Raw genomic sequence first — 11,689 nt, 5'->3', positions numbered from 1 at the left:
GAGATACCCGTAGTGCACCTTTATAGCCACCCAGTTACGTTGTGACGTTTGGCACACCCAAAGCACTCCTACGGTATCCGGGAGTTGCACAATCTCATGGTCTAAGGAAATGATACTTGACATTATAAAAGCTTTAGCATACGAACTACACGATCTTTGTGCTAGGCTTAGGATTGGGTCTTGTCCATCACATCATTCTCCTAATGATGTGATCCCGTCATCAACGACATCCAATGTCCATGGTTAGGAAACCGTAACCATCTATTGATCAACGAGCTAGTCATCTAGAGGCTTACTAGGGACATGGTGTTGTCTATGTATCCACACATGTATCTAAGTTTCCTATCAATACAATTCTAGCATGGATAATAAACGATTATCATGAACAATGAAGTATAATATGATAATAACTAATTTATTATTGCCTCTAGGGCATATTTCCAACAGCCGGCCCTAGGATATCCAATCTCCAAGGGGGGGCGGCCAAGGAGGGGACTTGCCCCGCAAGTCAGGTGGGGCGCCCCCACCCCTAGGGTTTCCAACCCTAGGAGCAGGGGGAGGCCCATGGGGGGCGCACCAGCCCACCAGGGGCTGGTTCCCCTCCCACTTCAGCCCATGGGGCCCTCCGGGATAGGTGGCCCCACCCGGTGGACCCCGGGGACCCTTCTGGTGGTCCCGGCACAATACTGATTACCCTTGAAACTTTCCCGATGGCCGAAACTGGACTTCCTATATATAAATCTTCACCTCCGGACCATTCCGGAACTCCTCGTGACGTCCGGGATCTCATCCGGGACTACGAACAACTTTCGTGTTACCGCATACTAATATCTCTACAACCCTAGCGTCACCGAACCTTAAGTGTGTAGATTCTACGGGTTCGGGAGACACGCAGACATGACCGAGACGACTCTCCGGTCAATAACCAACAGCGGGATCTGGATACCCATGTTGGCTCCCACATGTTCCACAATGATTTCATCGGATGAACCACGATGTCGAGGATTCAATCAATCCCGTATTCAATTCCCTTTGTCAATTGGTACGTTACTTGCCCGAGATTCAATCGTCGATATCCCAATACCTCGTTCAATCTCGTTACCGGCAAGTCACTTTACTCGTACCATAATGCATGATCCCGTGACCAAACACTTGGTCACATTGAGCTCATTGTGATGATGCATTACCGAGTGGGCCCAGAGATACCTCTCCATCATACGGAGTGACAAATTCCAGTCTCGATCCGTGTCAACCCAACAGATACTTTCGGGGATACCTGTAGTATACCTTTATAGTCACCCAGTTACGTTGTGACGTTTGGTACACCCAAAGCACTCCTACGGCATCCGGGAGTTACACGATCTCATGGTCTAAGGAAATGATACTTGACATTGGAAAAGCTCTAGCAAACGAACTACACGATCCTGTGCTATGCTTAGGATTGGGTCTTGTCCATCACATCATTCTCCTAATGATGTGATCCCGTTATCAATGACATCCAATGTCCATAGTCAGGAAACCATGACTATCTATTGATCAACGAGCTAGTTAATTAGAGGCTCACTAGGGACATGTTATGGTCTATGTATTCACACATGTATTATGATTTCCGGATAACACAATTATAGCATGAATAATACACAATTATCATGAACAAGGAAATATAATAATAATCATTTTATTATTGCCTCTAGGGCATATTTCCAACACCAAGAGCTTGGTATTCCAGATTGAGCATGCAGTTGCAACACCTTGGGTTCATACCATCCAAGGCAGATACCTCATTGTTCTTTTTTAGAAAAGGCAATGTTACTATTTTTGTGCTTGTCTATGTTGATGATATAATTGTTGTTATAGTTCAAGTGCAGAAGCTACTACTTGCTTGCTTAAGGATTTAAAGTTGGAGTTTGCTCTCAAAGACTTGGTTGATCTTCACTATTTTCTTGGAATAGAAGTAAAGAAAATCAAAGATGGCATACTTCTCTCACAGTAAAAATACACAACTGATATTCTCAGAAGAGTGGGTTTGGAAAATTGCAAGCCGGTCAATACACCAATTTCTACCTCAGAAATGATCACAATAGAAAGTGGAGAAGCTCTTGAACCAGTGGATGCAACAAATTATAGGAGTGTTGTAGGTGCTTCGCAATATTTAACCCTTACTCGTCCTGATATTTCCTACTCAGTAAACAAGGTATGTTAATACTTGCATGCACCTAGAACTACTCATTGGACTGCGGTTAAGAGAATTCTAAGGTATCTTAAGTACTCAGAAGGTCTTGGACTTCACATTACCAAGTCTTCCTCTCTTCTTGTAACTGCATATTTAGATGCAGACTGGGCAGGATGTGCTGATAGAAGATCTACATGTGGGTTTGCTGTATTTCTTGGAACAAACCTTGTGTCATGGAGCGCAAGAAAACATGCCATTGTCTCGAGATCAAGTACAGAGGCTGAATATAAAGCCTTGGCTAATGCTACAACTGAAGTAATATGGATTCAGACACTTCTCTATGAGCTTGGTATTAAAGCTCCTCAGGCTGCAAGACCATGGTGTGATAATATCGGTGCAACCTATCTCTCAGCTAACCCTGCTTTTCATGCATGAACAAAACACATTGAGGTTGACTTTCATTTTGTTAGAGAAAGAGTGGCTCGGAAGTTGCTTGAGATCAAGTTTATTCCTACAGGAGATCAGCTTGCAGATGGGTTTACAAAACCCCTCACTATGAGAGGATTGGAAAAGTTCACATACAATCTCAACCTTGGCAAAGCTTCTTGAGGTTCAGATTGAGGGGGAGTGTTAGAATAGGTTGTATAGAGATAGGGCTTGTTTAAACTTGTACTCCTGCTCTATCTCTTCTTCTCTCTCCCGTATCTCTCTTATCTCTCCAATATCTCCTGTAATGATCTCCCTGATCGATCTCTCCACAACTTCTACGCCAAGGCTTTTGCCCAATATATATCAATGTGGCCCGAGACAAAGGGTTCAACGCTTCCAACCTATTTTACAACCCTTACACTGATAAACCGTCTGATTAATTGATTAACTCGCTGATTAGCTTACTAATCCTCTACTCGCCAGCCAACCGAGTAGCTACCAATGAACGATTTCTTCAACAATGGATCTAATAATGGTGAGAAAATATGAGTGTAGGCAAGCTAGGAAAATAACTGATTACTGGATACACCCCCCAAACAAATCAATCATATCTCTTATGTTAGTGTGCATAAGAGTAAGTTGAGCAATGTGAGAGAGCTCATGTGCGTGTTCATGTGCAATTGGAATGGATGCAACCGGATGTCTGTAAACTGGAAAACTAAGTAATAAAAGCGTGTAAGCAGCATGGGTAAACAAAAAGTTCATCTCAAATCATTCGAACTGACAGGCCGGAAATCCTGTATAATACTCCTAGTACCATTTAAGTAGCTTGACACAATCATAAGCAGCCTAGCTAAGTAACTCAAGTTTTTGGAAAAAGACAAGCTGGAGGCCACATACCATCACGAGTCCCCGGCGTGGACGCCGCTGATGATGTCTCCAACGGCAGCGGTGCTACTGTCTGGTTGTAGACACCAGAGTCGAGAAAGGGATTCTCACGAGTCCACTTCATAAGCCAGTCCCGGTTGGATATGGTGATAATGCTACCTTTGGTCAGAAAGTAAATGCAATCTTGTCGAATTCCGGTGCCAGCAGCGGCAGGGACCGACTCGGAGCAGCCTTGGCTAACAAAGAGCGAACGCCCCATCAACATACCGACATCCCTCCACCGTCCACGGCCGCAGCTCAGTTCTGAGGCCTCGAAGACATGGAACCGGTAAGTCCGTTGCAGATCTATCCGCGTGTCACCCGTCCATAGCTTATATAGCGATGGCATACGTATCATTTGTTTTACCCTCAGTAGCTGATCGCCGGACACGATGAGGTAGTCCCGACTGACATAATCATCATCGTCTATATATGGTCGAGGTCGTAATAACCATGGCCCAGGGTCGGGATTTTGCGTATGCAACAGACGTTTGTGATCTGCTGATCGGCGCCGGCGTCCAGGACATGTAGCTCCTCTTCTCGGGGTGAGGACGTACAGCTTCCCTTGGAAGAGTGCAATGTCGGCGATGGAATTGTATGCAGGCGGCGCCTGCTCCATGCATGATGGCAGGTCCCTGCTGCCGCGAGTATATATAGACGGAGACCCTTGAATCGCGCAGAACGGCGACGAGGTGATCGGACACCACCGCCTTGCTTATCTTATCTGTTGGAAACCATAACGGTGGCTCAGGGAGAGTGACGGTCGCCCCGGAGGATGGGCTCGTCAGGGAGAACCTGCGGTCGTCGTGCACGAGGAAGAGGGCACCTCCGGTCGAGACTCCGTAGTAGACATCGTCCGGGACGGGCAAGCGGTGAACGGTGCCGTCGGGGAGGCTGAGGAAGGTGCCGTCGGGGAGGGAGCAGCGGCGGCAGCGGGTGCTGCAGCCTTGCGCCCGAGCGCCACGCACGGCACACGGCGGGTAGGCGGACGCGGTCGGCGTGCGACGGCAGCCGCAGGAGCACGAGGCCCAGCAGCTCTGCCGGGAGATCCTGCCATGGAGAGCGGCGGCGGCAAGAGCCAGACGAGGCCATCAAGATCGTTAGGGCTTTTTTTAATTATTATTATAGCAACGAATCGAGATTGCTAGGGCTGGATACGTACGTGGCGCCTCCTGCTACAATTCCTTCACAGGTTTGTACGATTAAGAGCATCTCCAACAATCGCGCTACACGTCGCACGTTAAAAACTACTTTACCGCGCGTCCTTCGTTTGGTTTTGTGCGGCCGGCAGCGCTGGCTCCAACGGCCGCGCTAAAATGCAGCGCGCGCCGCTCTAGCAACGCGCACAAAATACAGCACTTGCGACTCGCCAGGGCATTGCATATATTGCATTTTAGACATAAAATGAATTTCAAACATTCAAAAATGCAATGAATATGATATATAAATTTCACACAAATAAGTTAATGAATAAAAATTCATGCCCACAAGTTCATTCAATCAAGTTCAAAATGCAAACCAAGTTCATGACACAAACGAAAGACATATCAAGCCTCGTCTTCGTCTTCGTCCTCATTTTTGGAAGACGATTCTTCCTCCGCCTCATCGCGCAGCGCACCACGTGAAGCTTCGACGGTGCTGGCAAGATCTTCAACGACATCTTTATGGAAATGTGTGTGAGGAGGCACACCGGAAGGCATTCCGCCCATGGCGGCTGAAGGTGCACCCATGTCTTCCATGAGAGAAGCAAAACTCATGCTTCCCATGGCGGCCATAGCGTCGGGGGGTGCTCCAAAGCTACCCATGCCTCCCATGGTCTCCATGGTAGCTCCAAAGCCACTCATGGCACCTAAACCGCCCATGGTACCTCCGAAGCCACCCATGCCTCCCACGGCGCAAAGGCCACCGCCACCCATGGCGCCAAGGCCACCGCCACCCATTGCGCGAATCATGACTCTTTTTTGGATTAAGACTTCTTCACGGGCAATATTGACATACTCCTTTTGCGCCTCATTGAGGATAGATGTGTCCAGAAAGAACAAGTGCTTCTCCCATTCCAACAATCTAGTTCGCTCCTCATTGCTCACCTTCCTCTCTGTTAGAGTTGTGTCGAATATAGTATACAAGGTAGGTTACAGTTGGACTCTGAGTAGTATTGTGTTTAGATAACATATGGAGTCGTCTCCTAATACGACACTTGTATCCTAGGTCTCTTTTATATAGCGAGGGTAGACACACGATGTAACTTATGCCAACATAATAGCACTGGAACGCAGGGGAAGTCGGCGGCTTGTGCGGGTGTCTAGGGCGACCGGGTGCGGTATTGTAGCGGTGTCATGGGGAGGACACCCGGAGATGTAGCCATATCGGTGAACCTCGTTAACAAATCTCGATGTTGTGCTTGTGTGATTGTTTGGTCCTCGAATGATTGACGGTATGTCTCAAATTTATTTTAACAAACGATATCATGAGCTAGGTTGTTCGGAGGTCGTGGATCATTGAAAGGAGGATGAAAATATCGATAGGAAATCTGCAGGAGACGATTGTAATACGGGCGTTGTTGTCGGCGAGTTACATCGAGACGCAGATGTTGGTTGAATTTTCATCGGAATATAAGCGATCAAGGTAGCAGGCAGCATGCATACAGCGATCGATCGGGCGGATCGACAGGCGAGCGTACAGGCATGGCATGTACGTCGGGCCATACGTGCGGCCGCGGCGTTATGCGGGGCAGCAAGGCAGGCAAAGCGCTCGCTAGGGCTGCGGCGCAAGCGCGTGCGTGCGGTTTGCGCAGCAGCCGGCAGGGCTACTAGGCCGTGGCCCATACGGACATGGAGCAGGCGGGCTGGCCGAGTTGGCCGTGTGATGCGAATCAATCTGTGGTTGAGTTGGTTAGGTGGACAGTGGTATTCCTAACCCACCAGGGTTCAAATCCTGGTGCTCGCATTATTTCTGGATTTATTTCAGGATTTTCGACGATACGTTTTTAGTGGGAGGAGACGTTTCCGTCGACGACGAGGCGCCTATGGTGACTTCGTAAATCTTAAGATGATATGCCGGCTCAATCTCTCGGAGGTGCTCATAGGGGTAGAGTGTGCGTGTGTGCATTCATAGAGGTGAGTATATGCGCGTGTATATGAGCGCTTGTGTCTGTACTGATGCTCAAAAAAAAAAGTTGGCCGTGTGACGTGCGTGCATGGCTCTCACACGTTGCAAGCTAAAGGCTGTAGCGGGCGTAGATTTGTTTTGGAAACAAAAGGAGACCGATTCTCTCTCTATATTATATGACACGAATAGGCATGTAAATCAGTCAGCGAATGGAAAAGGTCCGTCAAGCGATACGTATCCATCAGGAGTAGGCGTTGGCTGATCCTCAAAAAAAAATTAGGCGTTGGCAAGGCAAAGGCAACTAGTCAGCATTAAAAATTTGTGTCAAGGGAGCTACGTGAGAAGACCAAAAGGTTTTTTGGTTGGAGTTGATAGCTCGGATTTGTTGACACAATAGAGATGCTTGAAGGCGTTGCGGGAAGTCATGTCAGCTGAGATGGAGTTATCATGTGATGGATGGAAATTCGCGAAAAACAATTTGGGAGCCTCGAGCGTGTCATACAGTCGAATAAGTTCGACTGGCTCGGACTAGGCAGTCTGACGGATCGACGCAAGTCGGTTGGTACAGAAGACGGTGGTGGGATCGACGACAGCGTCATAGGAGCGTGATGCTCATGGTGACCGACTTCTAGGCGTGGAAACACGTGGCACATGCCCAAGGGCTTGTGCGGCTTCGATGGGACTATGGCGTGGGGTTGATTCAAGATGGCGTACGCATGTGAGCTTGAAGTCGACGGGACGCGAGGGTGGACTGATCATCTACCATGAAGTCATGTTGAAGGTGGAGCTGGAGTCTGGAGGACTTCACTTGATGCTGATTGAGGGGCTACAGCGTAAGAGCTCATAGAGTCGAAGCCTATTTCAGCGGGAAAAGTGAGTGACACGCAGTACGAACTGGAGCCCAGTGATCGGATGAAAGCATGAAACTCGTCATCGGTCGATGATGATCGGTGGTACTCTGCAGTGGGGGTTGAATGGTGTGGGTCGCGGCCCTTGAGGCTCAACCGAGACAGCGGAGCCTCGACGCGGTAATAGCGGCAAGGCGTGTGGTGTGCACGGGACATGGAGACGGGCCAGGGCTCTGGTGGTCATACATGTGATGAGACAACTGCGAATTTGACTCGGGATGACTAAAAGCAATGGTGAAATTCCTTCAAGTTTCAGACAGGCGGTCAAGAAAGGAGCGGTGATGTTGAGTTCAGGTAACTCTTATTGTGACACCCAATACGTGAGTTGTTCATTTTTCACGTAGGTTAGTGATCAGTGTGTGATGATGTTGGACTAATACTCTGAAAGTTGGGAGCGCAAACTAGAGTAACAAGGAATTTAATTTTGCTCGAGTGTTGACTTTGGTCCAGAAAAGAAGGGACTACAAGTTGCAGGTGGAGTCATATGGAGTTTTTGGAGTAGCAGCGGTTCTCATGGGATAAGCTCAATTCCATTGGACATGGAAGTTTGACACATGGATAAATCCAGGGTGGTGGAGTATATTCGTCAAGGTGGAGTATGTTAGAGTTGTGTCGAATATAGTGTACACGGTAGGTTACAGTTGGACTCTGAGTAGTATTGTGTTTAGATAGGATATGGAGTCGTCTCCTAATACGACACTTGTATCCTAGGCCTCTCTTATATAGTTAGGGTAGACACATGATGTAACCTATGCCAACATAATAGCACCGAAACGCAGGGGAAGCCGGCGGCTTGTGCCGGTGTCCAGGGTGACCGGGTGCGGTATTGTAGCGGTGTCATGGGGAGGAGCGCCCATAGTCAGGCCCCGGGGATGTAGCCATATCAGTGAACCGCGTTAACAAATATCGGTGTCGTGCTTGTGTGATTGCTTGGTCCTCGGATGATTGACGGTATGTCTCGGATTTATTCTAACACTCTCCTCCAAAGCCACCTTCCTGTCCTCGGCCGCCACCCTCCTCTCCTCGGCCGCGGCATCTTGGTTCCTTGCCATTTCCTCATCTCGTTGGCTTGTTTTCTTGCCTTCACAATAGATCTCATAGCATTTTTGAGCTCATCATCTCCTTTCCTCTTCTTCTTTTCTTTTGCGTCTTTCTTGCACCCATCCGGTCGTTTTGGCTTCGAGTATGAAACCGAGTTGGGTGTGGGGCTTCTCTTGCTGTCACTTGATGCATCCTCCTCCTCATCATCATCATCATTCAACTCAATTGTTCGCTTGCGTTTTTTGCTCAAATGCAAATCATCACGCTTGTTCCATTTCTCATCATCCTTCAACACTTCATAGCAATGAGGCAAGGTAAATATCCTTCCTTTCTTGATCTTCCCCTTCTTGGTTCTCTTCTCCTCTCCTTTGAACAAGTTTTGTGCAATGTTGTACTACATGAAAACAAAGCAAGTTAGCACTTCAAACACCAACAACAAGTATGATGAACATAGATGAAATGACACTTACTCTATCGTCCTCATTGGTGCCACTTGGGTTCAACTTGTCAACCGCCTTTTGTGCGGCCGCCCACCTTTGACAATCCGTGTTGATTGTCGACCACCGGGACCGAAGTGATCTCTCGGAGCGGTCAATTCCACTCATGTTGCGAACATCAAAGTGTTCTTTCATCCGGCCCCAATAAGCATCTCTACTTTGATCACCTCCAACGGATGGATCCCTCGACACTTGCAACCAAGTATTGCATAGTAAGATGTCATCGGCGTTGGTGTAATTGCACGCTCTTCCTTTCGACGCGTCGACAATGCCCTCACCATCCTCGTCCACCTCGAACTCATGCTCTTCGAAATGCATGCCATTGGTTTGAGACCAATGTGAATTGTTGGAGCCAACACCCATAGTTGACATGTATGCATCATCGTTGAGACTACAAAATATATAGAACAATGCAAATAAGCTATCTATATGAATGCATTCAAAAAATAACAAGAAAAGAAAAGTTGGAAAAAAATTCTACCTTTGGGGCATATCGTCGAACATGTTGTGCGCATCGGCCGCCGACTCAACGAGTGAGCTCGCCAGCGCTTCGGTAGCCGCCGCGCTGTCACACGCCCTGCAAGCTTCTTTCTCCTCGCCTTCGAGGTGCTGGAGCCGTCCGCCGCCTTGTTCTTCTTCGCGGATGTCTTGCCCTTCTTCGGCCGCGCCACATTGGGGAGCTTCGAGGGAGGGGGGGGGCACGGGGCGGCGCCGGCGCGACGCCACTCGCCGCCGTGGTCATCCGCGGCGGCGTGAAGAGGCTGCGCGCGAGACCGATGCTCGGAGGAGATCCGGCGGTGGCGAGGCCAACTCTCCCCGCGCTAGGGTTTCCGGCGGCGGCGACGGTGGAGGAGGGGTCACGACTGTAGGATGGGGTGAGCGGGGTGCCGGCGCGTGCGTCCATTGGGTCAAGTTCGCCGGTGCCGGTGCGCGCGGGGCGAAGGTGGTGGGCAGGAGAGAGTGCGGCGCGAGCACTCGTGTGTGCCGCGCGAGGAAGCAGGCGCCCCAAATACACAGCGCGAGTTGGCGATTCGGACCGCGCGCCCAACTACATATGCCGCGCGCCCGGTTATTGCGCGCCCACTGGAGCTTGTCTATAGGTTGCGCGCGCTAAAATGGCAAAATTTGCGGCGCGACGCTTGTTTAGCGTGGCTGTTGGAGATGCTCTAAAGGCCTGTTCTGAAATTTCCTAGCTTCTCTAAAACCTCCCATAGCTGGCTTCTAACGTGGCTTCTCGCTTCTTCCAGCGATCTGGAAAACGTTCTGGACGCAGGCAACTTCCCCCTAGCGCCTGGTTGAGCTGGAAGCCCAGCTGGGGCGCTAAAGGCCTACTTGTTGCCACCTTGGGCACGCTGGAAGGAGCCCATTTCAGGCCAAACTGCACACAGACCGAATAAAAACAGAAACAACACAGTCATATTTGAACTTTTTTTGCAGTTTCCATTAACAGTACGAACAACCATGGGTACACCATCGAGAGGAAGAAGGATGGAGGAGATCGCCTTGCGGTTTGGGCCATTGTAACGCCCTCGATGCGACTATATCTTCCACGTGTCGAGGCACGACTTAGAGGCATAATCGCATCGAAGGCATATGTCGCAAGTGAGGTAATCTTCACACAACCCATGTAATATAATAAGGGAAAGAGATACATAGTTGGCTTACACTCGCCACTTCACACAATTACATGAATAAAGCATTACATCAACCAAATACAATCAAGGCCCGACTACGGAACCAAAATAAAAGAAGAACCCCAAATGCGACAAAGGTCCCCGATCGACCCCAACTGGGCTCCACTACTGATCAACTAGAACGGAAACAACACAAAGGACAAGATCTTCATCGAGCTCCTCCTTGATCTTGGTTGCGTCTCCTGCTCGGTAATATAGGAACCTGCAATCTGGATTTGAAAGTATCTGTGAGCCACGGGGACTCAGCAATCCCGCACCCGCGAGATCAAGACTATTTAAGCTTATAGGAAGGATGGAGTAATGAGGTGGAGCTGCAGCAAGCGACTAGCATATATGGTGGCTAACATACGCAAAAGGGAGCGAGAAGAGAGGGCAAAGCACGGTCGATAAAAGTATGATCAAGAAGTGATCCTATAGCAACCTACGTCAAGCATAACTCCAACACCGTGTTCACTTCCCGGATTCCGCCGGAAAAAGACCATGACGGTTACACACACGGTTGATGTGTTTTAATTAAGGTCAACTTCGGGTTTTCTACAACCGGACGTTAACAAATTCCCATCTGCCCATAACCACGGGCACGGCTTTCGAAAGATAATACCCTGCAGGGGTGTCCCAACTTAGCCCATCACAAGCTCTCACGGTCAACGAAGGAATAGACCTCCACCCGAGACATTCCGATCAGACTCGGTATCCCGGTACAACAAGACATTTCGACAGGGTAAAACTAAACCAGCAACACCGCCCGAATGTGCCGACAAATCCCGATAGGAGCTGCACATATCTCTTTCTCAGGGCACACTCAGATGAGCGCTCCATACAACTAAAACCAAACCTCGAGTTTCCCCGAGGGGGCGCTGCACAGGACTCTAGTTTGGACCAACACTCAGAGGAGCACTGGCCCGGGGGGGG

The sequence above is a fragment of the Triticum dicoccoides genome, chromosome 7A (genome assembly GCF_002162155.2).
Source record: "Triticum dicoccoides isolate Atlit2015 ecotype Zavitan chromosome 7A, WEW_v2.0, whole genome shotgun sequence".
NCBI lineage: Eukaryota > Viridiplantae > Streptophyta > Magnoliopsida > Poales > Poaceae > Triticum > Triticum dicoccoides.
This window is presented reverse-complemented; position numbering follows the sequence as displayed.